The 18,073-nt window shown below is 41.0% G+C and overlaps 1 protein-coding gene and 1 long non-coding RNA gene across 3 annotated transcripts in view; both read right to left on the bottom strand.

The window, feature by feature from the left end:
• Positions 1–18,073, bottom strand: part of COL11A1 (collagen type XI alpha 1 chain) — a 700,769-nt gene that overhangs the window by 421,514 nt on the left and 261,182 nt on the right. Inside the window, exon 1 of one of the 2 annotated variants that reach the window (XM_030205575.1) lies at positions 905–917. The exons of the other annotated variant lie outside the window; for it this stretch is intronic. The gene's annotated coding sequence lies outside the window, so the exon portion shown is untranslated. Of the gene's footprint in view, positions 1–904; positions 918–18,073 lie in introns of those variants that run through there. 2 annotated transcript variants of the gene reach the window in all.
• Positions 1,053–5,542, bottom strand: LOC115471759. The gene is made up of 3 exons (XR_003942410.1): positions 5,432–5,542; positions 4,751–4,858; positions 1,053–1,154 (listed from the first exon to the last, which is right to left on the bottom strand). It is a non-coding gene; the product is annotated as an uncharacterized LOC115471759 (long non-coding RNA).

Here is an 18,073-nt window from a genome sequence, read left to right as displayed (position 1 = left end):
AGAGATAGGGGGAAGGAGGGTGGGAAGCCAGGGCACCAAGAAGCTGGTTTGCAGATGATGGCTACAAGCTTAGAAGGGGGGCTCCTAGTCACCCTAATTCAAACTGGGATAACCTGCAGATCAATTCTTGGAAGAAATCAACAGCCCTCAGGACTCAACCAGCAAGAGATCATCCCTAGCTCAGTCTGTGGAAGTCAGGCCCAAAACAAAAAAAACCCCACCTGCACCAGTCCAACCTACACCATCTGCTGGAGGTAGAAAATATTTGACTAGTTCCAGGTTGCAGTGATATCATAAAAAAAAATTGTCTGTTTTCCCTCTGCCTCCATCTGGTCCACAGATTGAACCCTGCATCCATCTTACCTATGGATGTATATAGTTGTCTACCAAAACTGAATGGAATAAAGAAGGATTTGACAGAGACTAGTCTCTTGTTCATTTGTTTAAAGGTATAAAAAGCAAACATGTCCTCATTGTTTTCATTTACCATTTATCCAGAAATCAATGCACATCACTAATAGATGTGTAAAAATGCATCTAATTCAAATGTGTTTTCTCAATGGGAGTAAACATAGCCCTGTGGTCATGCAATCATGTTACTAAAAGTCCCACAGTATACGATGGCAGTATAAACAAACAAAATCAACATTGTCAATACATTGACAATTATTTCTTTTGGAGGTGGCTGACCTGACTATGAACCTTTGCAAAAGACTTTAATCCTTCTGTCAGCTCTTCTCACTAGTATTACTACAGATAAATCTATAGCAGTATGATAAGGTATTTAAGAGGCTGCATTGGATTGAAAGAGTGAAGACTTCCAATTTACCAGCACCTATGAGAAAAAAACAGCATAGTAGCTTAGATTTTGCAGTACAAACACCACGTGAACGTTATGACTTACATTGGTTTCTGTGACATCGAGCTCAGCTGGTACACCAGGACCAAATTCCTCCACTGTGGGACTAATTGGTTTTCTTCATATTCTTTGTATTCATAAATGTCATAAGGTTCTAGATCTCCATCTGGAATTTCAGTTCATTGAGATCTACTTCTTTTTTCCCATATTCTGTTTCCTCAGGGTTTTTGACCTCAGAATCATATTCCTCTCCTGTTATGTACTCCTCAGCAAATGATTCTTCAGTTGGCTTTTGCTAGGCACATAAGCAGTCAAAATTGGGTGACATGAGGAATATGAGGTTAGTGTTAGTAAAAGCGAGCTATTCTCTGCCAGTCTTGCATGTTGACTTTTCATACAGAAACAAAAAAGTACAACTGCTTCATATTATCTTTCAATTAGGCACTGAAAACCTGCAGTCACTCTTTCAGATAAATCAAAAGATAATAAACTAGCTGTAAAGCATTAATGCATTAGTATTCTGTTCCATTAAACAATGTCTTAGTTCTAATAAGCATTTGCTAGTTAACGGTTAGAACAATGGAGCAATTATTAGGTATACTAAGCATTTTCCCATTGATGCTATGACAGTAGCTTTATAAGCCCTTTGTACTTAAAACAAAATTATGAAGGCAATTCTACAAGAGGGCACCTACTTTTAGGCACTATAATGGCATCTGGGCACACGGATTCCATTATAGAACACTAGCATTGCCCACCGTCGACATGTCTAAAATTTATGTACCCACAGCAGCACCAACCATAGACCTGGTGTAACTGCAGTCATGTAAATGTAGCAAGGGCATGCATTCTGTAAGTTATGTGCATAAGTGGGAGACATGTCCATGCCCATGCCTATGCCCACATCCCGCCTATAATCCACCCATGTATATGTCCCTTTACATTTATGCCCAAACTTAGGTGAGTATTATTCTATAACATGATCCCTAACGTTTGGGAACACCCATGACCCACATATGCCCCTCCTATAGCCACACCCCTTTTTGGCTTAAGCTCAGGAAAAGTTAAGCACCATGTTATAGAACAGCGCACAGAGGAGATCCATGCACAACTCCAATTAAGTACTCTGTCAATACCAATTAAGTGCCTAATTGGTGCTTGTTCTTACTCATTAATCAATTGAGTTCCTGTGCGCAAATTCCAGCCGAACTTTGGGTGACCTATAAAGAATCTGGGGGCAGCATTTAGGGAAATATTCTATATATGGCACCAAAAAAATCAGCACCACAAAAAGTGCTATTCTATAAGCTTCGCTTAAAGTTAGGTGCTGTTTATAGAATAGCGCTTAAACCTGGGAATCATGCCTAACTTTAGGCTTGGCCATTTGCACCAACTGAAGCATGGTACACATATCCCCATTATTCTATTTCAATGTGTGTTAAATTTAAGAGCACCCCCATTCCTCCATGCCCCTCCCATTTTCATGCCCCCTTTTACAGATCGCATGTAAATTTTAGGTGCGGAACCCGCACCTAAATTTATGCACGTATATCCCAATTAAATCTAATTAGTGCCAATAACGGCTTGTTAAAAAGCCAATTATTGGCACTAAGTGGCTCATTATTCAAATAAATTGCACATACAAATTGGGCAGCACCCAAATGTGCACGGGCAATTTTGGGCAAATTTATAGAATTAGGGGGTTAGTGCACTTTAATTCTGTTAGTGCATGCTAAGTTTTAATAATAGGGCATCTATGCCACTTATACATGCCTTTACCCACAAAAGTGGAGTATTCTGTAAATTTACATATGGTACATAAAATAGACAATCCAATTATAGAAATGCCCTTCACATGTGCACAGTAGACACTTATAAAATTGTCATAGGGCATACTGCACAAATGTATACACTACTGACTTGCAGGCACACTTTTATGTGACATAAGCTTAAGAGTTCCCAAGGCAGAGGTTGGGAGTTGAAAAATATGTGCATATATATAAAAATACATGCCATCTGGGCAACCTTAGGCTGAGCATTTGTGCCTGCCTCACAGCAGGTTGGTAAATCTATATTCCTACTTGTCATTGGGATAATTCATAAACACACATAAAATAGGGGCAGTGGAACACCTTTTTTAGTTGGACAGCTGAAGAACCCAACTCCGCCTCCTCCCTCAAGCTCATTTGTTACTGAAGATTGTTCTGCAAAATATTAGTCAGCCCATGGACCCAACTGGCCTCACCATTCTAACTGGCCTCTGTAAAAATAGTGCAACATATGCCTTATGTGCCTTCACAATCCGGCAGCTGTTGTAAATGAGGTAATGTGTAACTGTGTGCATGAGTTATAAATATGCATAGTTTCTGAAAAACTATAGGTTTACATATACACCTACTCTTTGAGACACTAATTTTCTACGCTAATTAGAATATTTGAATTTTCAAGTGTGCACACATAAGTGAAATGCTGTTATGGAATTGCTCTTCTTGATGTAGGGGTAAAAGAACCCCTACATACATTTTTTTTTCTTTTACATTTTGAACAGATAATTTTTTTAAGCCCACTTATGAAGGCAAAGCAATTTTTCACTTGTGGAAATAGCTTTGAAAATTACTCTCAAATTGATGGAAAGCCTATATTACTTGGTGTCTAAAACAATAATTAAAAAAATGTCCTGTCTGTCCTGAAATTCACCTATCCTACCCTTTTTCAAGGGTGGTAGACACTGGTAGGGGGTCTTCTGCATCATGTCTCCTGGAAACAGGGCTCGGTGGAGATCAGTAGCAGTTCAAGGCTTCCATTAGTGCAGTTTCTTGGATTTATTTCCATTATGAATTTGGTTTCCCATAGGAGGACCCCTGAGGAAGACTTCACCACCGAAACACGGCCCCTGTTGGGTCCATAGGTTGTAGTTACCTTCTGTGCTTGTTATTCACCGTTTCAAAATAAAGATTTGGCTCCATTATCTTGATTCATTGTCCTGTGTTCATTCCCACCCCCTTTCAGTTTTGTTTTTCTCTTTTGTGGGAGTGGACTGGTTCTCCTTCAGTTGTATTGAATAATTTCATAAAGCCATTTCCACGTAATGCTTGTTACTTAACATGGAAAAAGACTTGTATAACATTGCATGTATACAAATGTGTAAAATATATGTCCACATGCAGAGAAAAAGCAATATAGGGGCCCTTTTACTATAGAGCAGCAGTTATGCACTTTCAATGTCATAAGGGCTCAAAATTAGGCACCGGGAAAATTGGTGCTCAGTGCTATGCTATAAAGGGTGCTTTGGGATGAGTCCTCCTTTTAGAAACAGCATGTAGAGCTGATTCCCATGCTCAATTTTTGGGTGCAAGAATGAACTGAAACCTGGTGTAAATCCTAGCAAAGGTAAAAGCTCGTACTTGTTTACTTTGATAAATGCCTTATTTTTCTAAATTGTTTAATGTTCAGATTAAAATTGATTTCTGTAATTATTTACAGAAAAAATTAGTTTTGAACATCTTTTTGGTTTAATGGATGTATATTAAATTTTCAACAAGGGACAGTATTTAAAAGGTGCCGTTCTGGTCACATGAGTTTCAATTTTAGATATTTAGTGGGATAAAATTAGTATTTCACAGCATTGATGTATTAATGATAGAGAGCAAAACAGAAGACATCTCTTTTTCTTCAAAACTGTAAGTGCCAGCTGGAGTATGACATTTACTGTAAGAAAAAAGATTTATATTGTAAAGTCTATATAAGCTGAATTATCTGCTTTTAACAGAACCAAAATGGAGGATTTCTTTTGACATAATAAAACTGAGAACCTACTAGTGTTAAGCGAATCTGATATATCTAGCATTCTGAAATATTTTATCCCTTTTCTTTTTAAAGTGTCATTGTTACCTTATTTGGTTCAGTAGTATGAACAGGTGATTCAGTCTGAGAAGTCTCTGAAAATCCATAGTCAGTTTCCTCCACATTATACTCATGGATATCCTCAACAATGTTGGCCTAGTATCAGAGAGAGAAAAACATTGTTAAACTGTAAGAAACAGTTCAGTATTACTAAGGAATCACTGTGCAATCTGCTTATAGGATTAGCTAGAGACGTATGCATCTAGTGATGTTAGGTCTATCTATGTCTCGTGATCAGAGATCTTCCATTCTTCATTTGGGGAAGATCTTGGTCACGTTTATGCTACCTTTATCCCTAGTCTGTCTGTTGTTGTTGCTTGGTAATCGGTCATGCCTTTCTTCTTCTGACTTGCAAATGTTTCAGATATTTTGGATATGATCTTTTTGGGATTGTCCTTTATATTATAGGGCATTGCTTGCTTCTTCTTTTTGGAACTGAGTTTCTTTTTTGAAAAAAAATGCAGTGAAAGATGGAATGGAAAATATGAATAAGAAGAAAAGACATGCAGAGACTATAAATGAATGAAGCAGAGCAAGGTCAAATTCAAGGTCACCAGTCTTCAAGATTTTAGCTGCTAAATGAAAAATCAAGTGTTATGGATTTGAGGTAAAGGACTGCGTGAAGGAGAGCTGAAAGAAGAGGTGACGTGCTGACCAGGTTTGTTTTACCTCAGTTTGGGTTATTAAATCTTCAGTTTGTGTGGGTCCATCTGTTGCAAATGGAATATCTTTATAGTCCTCTTCCCCATACACATAGTCATAGTCGAATAACTCTTCTGGTGTGTACTATATTTCAAAGGAAAATATATCAGGCATTCTTATATTAGGCACTGTAAATCATCACATCAATACTGGAAAGATGTCTTAACTTTTACTCTTTCAGTATAAGTTAAGGAAATACAGCAATAAGTATGATAATGTTATTAAAGATCATTCACTGGAAAAACATCACTCATACATTAGTTAGAAAGTGTTTTCATTTGCATGATATAATGCAGGGTTAATGAAAGAGCAAAATAAAATGAAGGTCTTTGTGGAATTATTTAAGGGCTAAATTTTCAGTAGGGTTCCTAACTTTGCATTCTAAGGGGGTAATTTTATAAAGCATTTTCTTTGTGCAAAGCCTGCTTTACACACAGAAAATGGGCTCTTAAAAAATCTCACAACTGTATATGCAAACAAAAAATAGGCACACAGAAAGTGTATGCCTGCCCTTATGTGATCTGGGTGTAGTCTGGCTGGAGCAGAATCAGGTTTGCAATGTACTTATGTATTTTATAAAATATGCATGTACATACATAGAGTATACACATGTTTTGCACCGTCTTAGAAGCAGATGTAAATTTGTGTATGGGAATTTGCACACTATTAGAGCTGGATCTGGAAGCCTATTTCGTAATAGCACTTAATAGTCAACTGTTGCCTTTATGAAGTGCATTTTTGGACTTTTTACATTGATGTCCTGTTAGAAGATCAAGCCCTAAGGGTACAGTATTCAAAAGTTACAGTCCAAGGGAAAGTATTAAGTCTACCCTGTTAACTTAACACTTGAGAATCATGCGACAAACATAACCAAAAAGATGTTTCACTCAAATGTGGAAACTAAAAAGAATTAAACCATTTTTTCCAAGATCCGTCTTCCGCAATCTGGTACAATCACTAGTTCTCAGTCATCTGGACTATTGTAATGCTGGTTGCAAAGAGCAAATACTTAAAAAACTCCAGACAGCCCAGAACACAGCAGCCAGATTAATATTCGGCAAATCAAAATATGAATGTGCGACACCCCTACGAGAAAAACTACACTGGCTCCCACTTAAAGAACGCATCACGTTCAAACTTTGTACCCTAGTCCACAAGATCATCCATGGAGACGCTCCAGCCTACATGTCAGACCTAATAGAACTACCACCCAGGAACGCAATAAAATCTTCTCGCACATTCCTCAATCTTCATCCTCCCAATTGTAAAGGTCTGAAATACAAATTGTTGCATGCATCTACCTTTTCCTATATGAGCGCACAGCTATGGAACGCACTACCATGCAACTTGAAAACGGTCCATGAACTGGCCAATTTCCGCAAACTACTGAAAACTTATCTCTTCAACAAGATTTATCACAAAGATCAACACATGTAACTGTACAATCTTTAATATATACAGGAATGTCTTATAACATCTTTTGCTGTAATACAACCATGTACTTCACCACCATGTAACCCTAACCCTCCATAAACCAAATGTATATTCTCTTCTATTTCCAATATCCACGACAAATTGTAAGCCACATTGAGCCTGCAAAGAGGTGGGATAATGTGGGATACAAATGCAATAAATAAATAAATAATAATAACTTCATTGAGATATTTAGCAACAGCTATGCCCAGCTAAGTTCAACCAGGCAGCCCTGTTATTCAGTTTTGTCTGCTTAAATTTGAATTGTGCCCTTAGAATGCCACTGCTTCCTTTACTTATCCAGATAAGAAAAAGTTTATACCAGCTTTTTCATTGGTCATACATTACTGGTTCTGGGGAATTAAAAAAAAAAAGATAACTGAAAAAGTAACCAGAGATTTCTTTTGAATATTGACCCCCAAGGAGCCTACTGTGTAGCTTGCACAAATCCAACTGATATTCAAACCCACATGAACCTGTGGGCTTTCTGTTTGAATATGCTTATTTGGTTAAAAGTACATGCAAACACTCAACACATCTTTTAAACCATGGTGTTACATGTGTACTTTCACTATGCACGTAAATTCTTGAACTTTAATGTACATGCAAAGCTTTCTCCCATGACCAACTTATACTCTACGGAATTTCTTATTTCACTGAGTATAAAGCTATGTTTATATTAAGACACTCATCTGCTTTAACAGTCATGGTTCCAATTAGGGGACTGTTTCTTATAGTGTGCTAGGTATTTAGTGTTACTATGCAGTAAAAAGCCAAAATTATCAAGTGATAACTGAAAACCTCAATGTTAACTCTTGGGGCACTTCCAGAATGTCAGGGAAGACAGCAATGCAGGTAGCACAAAGAAAAAGGCACAACCTCACGTTAAACTGAAGATTAGATAATTCACAATGAGGTTGGTTACATCTTTTGACGTATAGCTAGCTGCATCATGTTCTCTGCCACGTTACGTTTACCCCTGGATTCTAGATATGGTGCCCAAATTTGGGACATGCTGCCGAGATTCATGCACAACTTAATTGCTTAAAGAGCCATTAACAATCAGTAATTGGGTGCTAACAACCAATTATTGAGGTAACAATTAGAATTGTGCACTCATCTGGCTGCAAGCTATTCTGTAATGCAGAGCCCTAAATCCCATAGCATGCCACCCAAAAGGGGGGCATGGCTATGGGAGGGGCATGGGCGTGTCAGGGCTTACTGAAAAATTGCACACATTCATACAGAATAATGGCTCAGAGCACCTAACTTGGGGGTCAGCATTTACACAGGGCTTCAGCAGGTATAAGTCTGGCACCTAAAGTTAGGATAAGGGAATTGGCACTAAGGGAGATTCTATGAAGGACAGTACCCTCTTTAGAATCACGCTTAGCACTGATCTTTTCTGGTACCCATTTTTGAGTGTGATTTATAGAATCCAGCCCTCAACAAAAGGTAACAACCTCCACATTAAATGGACAATTTTATAATAGTGCACCTATATATAGACACTTATGTGCAACTAATCTATATAAGAAAGTAGGCACCTACTTTCCTTTACAGAATATTAGCATAACAGGTAAATATGTGACTAAATGCCAGAAATATTGCATACCTTAGAGTATTCTATGTTACATACATGTGAAGCCCATCCAGACTCTGCCTATATGTACCCATCTATCAAACACTTGTGCTTAGGTGGAATTTTGGTATTTATATGTGCATACTTGCCATTATTCTATTCATTTATGCACATTCTTGGCACATAAATGTTGGCACCCTCTTTATAGAATTGCCTCTAACTATAAGGCTCAGTTTCTTTCCTCCATGCCCCACCCAAATTGGCATTTTCTATATTAGCTGTTAATAGGGAATTAGTATGAGCATGTTTCCATGCTGTCTTTTTTTTGGATATATGACAAACTATGGGGCCCTTTTACTAAAGTGTGGTAAGATCTGGGCTGAACAGGTTCTAATGTTGGACTTTCCTGGCACGCTAAGCTAAGATTTAACATGACATTTTTGTATGCCTTTTTCTTTTCTTTTCCTTTTTTTTTTTTTTTGCAGGCCATGCCAAAAATTACATGTACAAATTTGGGCATATACCCAATTTGCGTGCACAATTTAATCGAATAATGAGTCAATTAGTGCTAATTGTTTTTAACAAGCAATTATTGGTGCTAATTGGATCAATTAAGATGTCTAAATTTTACGTGCATCCTGGAAAAGGTGGTGCAGAAATGGGAGGGTCATGGGTGGTTCTGGGTTATGTTTGCAATTATAGAATATGCATGTAAATTGGATGCACCTAAGTTTATATGCGACCTCCGAGACAAGTGCAATTCTATAAACCAGGTCTAACTTTAGGCATAGCTTATGGAATAGCAAGAGGGGTTTTTTGGCACTGATTTTTTAGGCGCAATTTATAGAATTCACCCCTTAGTGTGGGCTAACTGTATATTGGGATCTGCTTGCTACTCTAATAGAACTGGCCATAACATCTGAAGCTATCAAAGAGGCTGGTATGTACTATTTCTTTCACATCTTTGGGAGGAGGGAGGGGGTCAGTGACCACTGGGGGAGTAAGGGAATTATGCCTTAATCTCTCCGTTGATTATTTTGTCATTTAGGGCATTTTTTTGTGATTCAGTCATGATTGAAACAGGTCTAGACCAAAACATCTAACTTTTAGCCCTGGATGTTTTTGCTTTGTTCCATTATGGCAGATGAAAGTCCAAGTTTTGGGAATGCCCAAATCCTGCCCCAACACAACCCTTTGTGATTTCCATGCACTGTAGAGAAAACACCTCAAATCCGAAAAATATCAAAATGCCACTTCATGCCGTTTTTGAGATTTATTTCTCTTTTGAAAATGAGCCCCATTGTCTGCCAGTGTCTTGCAGCTAAAGGATAAGAAAACTACACACACTCCAAAACAACTGGTATTTTCCTGCAAGAATGCCTTTGAAAATTGTCCTCATTGTGTGTCTTCTGAATTTCTTACAGGCCTACTGTTCCATAAAGCCATGGGTGCAGACAGTGAAATACATCAGGAATAATGTATAGATGTGACAAACTGTTTTCTGCATATGGAAAACATGTACTTACAGATTCTATAAATGGTGCTCATGTAAATAAATTAGTTAATGAGCCATTAACAATCAATAATTGGCTGTTACTAATCACTTATTGATGCTAATTATCTCTAATTTGGATTTGCACACGGATCTGGCTGCACATGATTCTATAGAGATCCACAACCAAATCCTCTCCGCACAACACAAAAGGAAGCATTGCTTTGGGAGGGCATGGGTGGGTCGGTGCATTCCAAAGAATTACACACAGTGTTAATTTGGGGACTGCAGGTTTCAGTTGGCCCAAAGTTCGGCACCAGAACACATGCTAAGTGCTTTTCTATAAAGATTGATCAAACTAGAGCACCTTTATGGAACAGCGCCAAGCGTGAATTTTCCCGATGCCTACTTTTCAGCGCCATTTACTGAATCTGGACTGAAATGTGCAAATATGAGCACAAGATCTACAGAATGAGTGGGCATATGAGAGAGAAAGTCTTATGTCCTTGATTTTACATCCTAGTGGTCCATCTAGTCCAACACACTGTCCATAACATTGGTCAGTCCAAGTTACATATTGTCTTTTCAAATTTGTTTTAAGACTGCTACCAGTTAGTTTCATGGGAGTGTTCTTTAGTCCTACTACTAAAACCTAGAGTAAAAACCATGCCCTATGATCCTGATCCACACTGCAATAATTTGAAACTTGTCTATCATATTCCCTATCAGACACCTCTTCTCTTTCATGAAGGGCACTAACCTGTTTAGTCTTCTTCATAAAATTCATTCTAGTCCCTGTTTCCTTTCTGCCCTCCTCTGCTCTTTTTATTGTTATGCGATGTCATTTTTGGAATGTGATGACCAGAGTTGCACACAACACTTGAGGTACGGACGGTTACACCATGGATCAATGCAGAGGCATTATTATATTCCCATTTTTGCTTTCTATCCCTTTGTGAGTAATTCCTAACATTCTATTTGCTTTTTGGCTGCTGCAGCAGAACTAGCTTTTAAAATTGCCCTCTAGGTTATGAAGTGCACACACACTGCCTGAAGAAGAATGAGTGTCAGCAGAATAAGAGTTCCAAAGTTAATAAACATAGCAGTTTGCTTTTCTCAAGTTGCCATGAGATAGAACAGAATTGTCTTTGTATAAATGCAATAACCATCTGAAATAGTCATCAGTAGCATAAGAAAAAACTAAAACCTGTTATTCATTGGCGGTATAAATATTTCCATCATGATCTCATAGCATCTTTACTAGAGTTAGCAGTATTCTTGAATTGCATATCCAGTACTTGTGCATTTTCAATTAAGGCCAAAGACTGTTTTTATCATCAGATGCATTTCAGAGGGAAGAAGAGAAACACCCAGCAATTTGATCTTGCTGTTGTGTCTTCAATGTGTTGCATAGAAGGAATATACCAATTAATTTTAAAGATGCTGGCTCCATATTCAAAAGGGTTTGAGACAGGCACAAAATGGAAGAAACTGTATTGCAAATTCACCATATAGAGGCTAATAACAGAATTGGTATGCAAAGAATTTGTCAATGAAAAACTGCAAATTATGTAGCAAGGAATGTTGTCAAACTATAACAAATGCCTACTGCATGTGTACTGCTTATGTATCAATGCTAGTAATCTCAGCTGGTGACTCCTTCTTATCCACTTATCAAAAGATAAGTGGTGTGGAGGGGCATAATCAAACGGGGATGACCATATCTAAGGGCGGTCCATCCCTAAGGTCAGTACCGCGAAGGGGCGAGGCAACCCGTATTATCAAAACAAGATGGACATCCATCTTTCATTTCGATATACAGTCGGGGATGCCCGAATCTCAACATTAGGTCATCCCTGGTTTTCAGCGATAATGCAAAAACCGAGGACACCCATCTCAAAAATGTCCAAATCGAAGGCATTTGGTAGTGGAAGGAGCCAGCAATTCATAGTGCACTGGTCCCCCTCACATGCCAGGACACCAACCAGGCACCCTAGGGAGCACTGCAGTGGACTTCAGAAATTGCTCCCAGGTACATAGTTCCCTTACCTTGTGTGTTGAGCCCCCCAACCCCCCCCCCCCAAAAAAAAAAACCACTCCCCACAACTGTACACCACTACCATAGCCCTTAGGGGTGAAGGGGGGCACCTACATGTGGTACAGTGGGTTTCTGGTGGGTTTTGGAGGGCTCACATTTACCAGCACAAGTGTAACAGGTGGGGGGGAATGGCCTGGGTCTGCCTCCCTGAAGTGTACTGCACCACTAAAAACTGCTCCAGGGACCTGCATACTGCTGTGATGGAGCTGGGTATGATATTGAGGCTGGCATAGAGGCTGGCAAAAATGTTTTTAAATTTTGTTTTTTTGGGTAGGAGGGGGTTGTGACCACTGGGGGAGTAAAGGGAGGTCATCCCCGATTCCTTCTGGTGGTCATCTGGTCAGTTTGGGCACCTTTTCGAGACTTGGTCCTGAAAAAAAAGGGACCAAGTAAAGTCGGCCAAATGCTCTTGAGGGACGCCCTTCTTTTTTCCCATTATCGGCCGAGGATGCCCATCTCTTAACCACGCCCCCCGTCCTGCCTTCGGAACACTGCCGACACGGCCCCTGTGAATTTTGGTCCATCCCTGCGATGGAAAGCAGTTGAGGACACCCAAAATCGGCTTTCGATTATGCCGATTTGAGTGACCCTGAGAGAAGGACACCCATCTCCCGATTTGTGTCGGAAGATGGGCGCCTTTGTCTTTCGAAAATAAGCGTGATAGTTAGGTCAAATAACAAAGTATTGTCTATATTTTTGTTGGGTTTTGATATCTACAAAGACAGAATAGTGGCTTAGCTACAGGATGCCATGGGGGCCTGGACCCTCTCAAACTGGCACTGGGGGCCCCCAGTTTGGCTGGCGGTGTCCCCAACCCCAGCTAAGGCATTTGCCCCAGGATGGTCTTACATTTCTGGCATCCTGTCCTGTTTTTCAGCGCCGTGCACCAGGGGCATAGCCAGACACCCAATTTTGGGTGGGCCTGGGCCCAAGATGGGTGGGCAAAAGAACCTCCCTGTCCCACAAGTGATTTGGTCCCTCTTCCTCTCTCGCCTGCATGCCATAGGGTCTCTCAACATCCCCCATCCCCCGCATACCATTTAAATAGCAGATTTTCACCAACAGCGAGCAGCGAGCAGCAACTAATACACACTGCTCATGTTGGCCTCACAGCCTTCCCACTAATGCAATTTCCTGTTTCCGCATAGGCAGGAATACGTCAGAGGGAAGGCTGTGGGGCCAGTGCGAGCAGTATGTATCAGTTTCTGCTTGCTGCAGGCAAAGATCTGCTACTTACAAGGTACGCAAGAAGGACAGTTTGTTGGGAGCTTTCGGCTGGTGGGGCTTGGAGATCCCTGCCAGCCACATCATAGGTGTGTTGCTAGTGGGTGGGCCTGAACACAAAGTGGGTGGACCAGGGCCCACCTGGGCCCACCCTTGGCTACGCCACTGCCGTGCACACTCATTTTAATGAAACTGAGCATGTGCATGCTCAGTTTCATTAAAACAAGTGTGCATGGTGCTGAAAGCAGGACAGGGTGCCAGGCAATGTAAGAGCAGTGCAGGACAAATGCTTCAGCCAAGGTACTTTCCAGCGGTGGTGGCAGGGAGGGGAAGCGGCAGAAGTGGTACCTTCCAGCGGAGGCAGGGAGGCAGAAGGGGCGGTAGGAGGGGGGCAGAAGGGGGGCGGGCCAAAATGTGCCCCCCCCCCCCCCACCTTGGGCTCTTGCCCCCTTTCTGTTGAAGTCTGGCTAAGCCCCTGATTAAAGTAGGGTGGATGGCCTGAAAAGACAAATATGTTCAGGTGAAAAGCCTCAATGAGGGAAATCCTCAATTTTAAAAAGTGAAAGCCCGATCCTTTGAGTGAAGGTATTGATAATACTCCATTTCAAGCACTTTCTTGAAAAGTGATAGAATTTTAACATATCTTTCGGATGTCTCCACTGATATTTCAACATTTGTCTTAGGTAAGACAAGCTTCAGCTACTTTTATGGTCTTGATCTATCTTTCTCTGCCTTGTGAAAAATAACTTTGCTGCTTTTTGCTGGCCTATCATAGCATACTTTCTGCCCCCAACTTGTAGGTAAGAGAGTCAGTGGTGTAGCTAGGACTGAATGGGCCCCAGGCAGAACAATTTAGATGGACCCCTATAACACCATCTCTTTCCCAATTAGTGGGGATGTGGGCAGGAGGGGGGGGCGGAGATGGGGAGGGTAAACCCTTTCAGAGCTCCAGTAAACAAACCTTGCAAAAGCAAACACATTCTAGACCTATATAGAAAACCTGTCATAGTAATAAAAATAGAAACTAAAATACAAGATATCAGAGATGTGCACTTCCCAAAGTGGACATTTTCCAACTAATACATTCAGAAAAAAAAATTAATAATTTCTCTACCCTTGTTGTTTATTGCTTTTGCCCCGTGTCTCTTTTCTGCTTTTTCTTAAATCTTTCCAATGTCTACCATCCACCCTTATGCATGTCCATCATCCATCCCTTATTGGTCCTATCTGGCATCTCTCTTCTGTGTCCCTATAACTCCCTCCTATCCCCCATGCCCAGCATTACCCCTCTGTGTTCCGTTCCTATTCTCTCCTCCATGCCCCACATTTTGTCCCTGTGTCCCTGTCCCTCTCATGCCCAACTTCTCCCCTCTCTTCCTTTCCTCCTGCACCTTATTTCTCTTTGCCTCCCTTTCTCTTCTGCCTCCTCCCTCTTTAATTTTTCTCTGTCCTATTTTGTTATGGAGTTCCTTTCTACTTTCCCTCTTAGCATTGTACACCACTTTGAATTTTTGAACTGAAAGGTGGTACATTAACCTGCATATAATCGAAATAGAAAACGCCTATATTGTGACCAAAATCAGGAGATAGACGTTTATCTCACAAAACGAATAAAGCGGTATAATCGAAAGCCGAATCTGGACGTTTTCAACTGCACTCCGTTGCGGATGCGGACCAAAGTTGATGGGGCGTGTCAAAGGCGTGGTGAAGGCGAAATGGGGCCGTGGTTATCGGCCGATCAGAGATGGGCGCCTTTCGCCGATAATGGAAAAAAAAATATGCGTTTTTAGCGAGAATTTAGGGCACTTTTCCTGGACCCTGTTTTTCGACGAATACTAGGCCCCAAAAAGTGCCATAAATGACCAGATGACCACTGGAGGGAATCGGGGATGACCTCCCCTGACTCCCCCAGTGGTCACCAAACCCCCTCCCACCACAAAATATGCCGTTTCACAACTTTTTTATTTTCACCCTCAATGTCATACCCACCTCCCTGGCAGCAGTATGCAGGTCACTGGAGCAGTTATTAGGGGTGCAGTGGACTTCAGGCAGGTGGACCCAGGCCCATCCCCCCCCCCCACCTGTTACACTTGTGCTGGTAATGGGAGCCCTCCCACACTGCCCCCCCAAACCCACTGTACCCACATGTAGGGCCCCCCTTCACCCCTTAGGGCTATATTAATGGTGTAGACTTGTGGGCAGTGGGTTTTGAGGGGGATTTGGGGGGCTCAACACCAAGGGAAGGGTGCTATGCACCTGGGAGCTGTTTTACCTTGTTTTTTTTTTTTTTGTAAAAGTGCCCCCTAGGGTGTCCGGTTGGTGTCCTGGCATGTGAGGGGGACCAGTGCACTACGAATCCTGGCCCCTCCCACGAATAAATGTCTTGGAGGTATTCGTTTTGAGCTGGGAGCTTTTGGTTTCCATTATCGCTGAAAAACAAAACGCCCAGCTCAAAAAAGATAAACGTCCATGTTTTTCGAAAATACGCTTCAGTCCGCCCCTTCACGGACCCGTTCTCGGAGATAAACGCCATGGAGATAGACGTTTCCGTTCGATTATGCCCCTTCACGTGTCTCACATAAACAAACATTTACTAAAGAATCAGTATAGTATGCAGTTCTTTTCATCTCATTCCAAAATGATATATCAAAACTAGAAAAACTACAGGGAAGGGCAATAAAAATGATTCAAGCTCTTGCAAGGCTATCTTATAACAACAGGTCAAACAGTTCAAGGCTCATCAGCATGGAAAGGAGATGGCTGAAAAGGGATTCAGTTGAGCTTTATAAAATTATGCATGGCAATGATTTACCTTTCCAAACAATACTAGTACTAGGAATGCACAATGAAATTAAGTTGTAGCAGATTTAAAACATATTAAAGGAAGCATTTTTTTCAGTGAATGTACCACCGAGTTAAAAAATAAAGTCAAAGTCTGCTTGCCCTGGGATTGGTAGTTGCTACTATTTGGGTTTCTGTCAGGTACTTGTAACCTGTAGTGGCCACTGTTGGAAACAGGGTGCTGGGTAGATGGACCATTGGTCTGAGCCCGTATGGATATTCTAATACTAAGAACATAAGATGTCTTAACAGGTGGAGTTTGTGATGGAAGATGTCGGCTAAGCTAATAGTATAGCTGGGTTTAGAAAAGGTTAGGACACATTCTTTGAGGACAGATCAATTAATATTCAGCCAGGAGTTCATCACCTCTGACTTCTCAGAGTGAATAGCATGAATAGTGTCCTTAACATCTCTATTTGATACTTCCTAGGACCTGAACTTAACTACTGTCCAAGACAGGATGCTGTACTTGATGGAACATTGGTCCAACACAGCAGTTCTTAGGGATCTGCTAGGTACTTATGACATGAGTTAACAGGATACCTGGGCTTGATGGACCTTTGGTCTATCCCATTATGATAATGCTTATTATACCATATACTATGTTTTGGGGGTCAAATGGTTTAGATTCTTAATATTGGATGTTAAGCGTTTAATGGCTCTGTGAATACTGCCTAAAAATATATGTGGATATGGGGCAAGTTGAATCCAGGAGTTAATGTTAAATTGTACTTTAAAATCTAAATTGACGCTTATAAAATAGGTATCCACTGCTGGGAATCAGTGTTGAGCTCCTAGGTTCTCTCTTAACCTGTCCCCTCAGTGGCGTCCTACGGGGCTGACACCCGGGCGGACCGCCGATGTGTCCCACCCCTGGGTGCAGCGCCCCCCCCCCCCCCCCCCCCCCCGGAATATTGGTGCTTAGCTGCTAGCCCGGCACCGGCTATGTCACCACGATATAGCCAATTAGCTCCAATAGTCATTGGCCAATAGTGGCCAGATAGACCCGCAAAAATAGCAAGTCTATCTTTGGATGCTATAATTTAGCTGGTCAGCTTAACCAGCTATGTGCATAGTGGCCAAAAAAAAATCCTGGAAATTCAATGCTGGTCACCGGATACAGATCGGCATTCAATTTTTCGGGTTCACCACTGCTGCGGGAGTCAGACGAGCTAACTCTCGTGGTCTGAATATCAGTCATCTTGTACTTAGAGATAGCAATATTTTATTTCAAATCAAACCACTTGGGAATGTGATGAGAACTCTTTTAAAGAAACAGGCATCCGATTCCTAACCTTAGGAATCTAGACCTTTTGAAAATTAATCTATAGGCACCCAACTAGTTCCAAAATGGAGACAAATTAATTAGAGTCCTATCTTTTAAGTGCTTATAGGGCTCATTTTCAAAAGAGAAAACATCTCAAAAATGACATAACGTGGCATTTGGAGGTTTTTCTCCGAAAAACATCAAAATCGCGATTTTCAAAACTTGGATTGAGATGTTTTTCTCTGTGGTGCATATAAATCATAAGGGGGCATGTTGGAGGCAGAATTTGGACATTCCCAAAACCTGAGCGTTTGTTGCTGTTGTTGTTGTTGCCATAATGGAGCAAAGCAAGAATGTCCAGGGCTAAAAGTTACACATTTTGGTCTAGACAGGTTTCAATCATGCCTAATTCATAAAAAGGTGACCTAAATGACATGATCACTGGAGGGATTAAGGCATGACTTTCCTTACTTCCTCAGTAGTCACTGACCTTCTCCCCCCTCCCCCCCCCCAAAAAAAAGAAGTGAAAGAAACAGTACATACAAGTCTCTATGATAGCTTCAAGATATTATGGCCAGTCCTATTAGAGAAGCAAGCATGTACCTAGAGTAGCCTAGTGGTCAGTGCAATGG

The sequence above is a fragment of the Microcaecilia unicolor genome, chromosome 6 (assembly GCF_901765095.1).
Source record: "Microcaecilia unicolor chromosome 6, aMicUni1.1, whole genome shotgun sequence".
NCBI classification, from domain to species: domain Eukaryota; kingdom Metazoa; phylum Chordata; class Amphibia; order Gymnophiona; family Siphonopidae; genus Microcaecilia; species Microcaecilia unicolor.
This window is presented reverse-complemented; position numbering and strand designations above follow the sequence as displayed.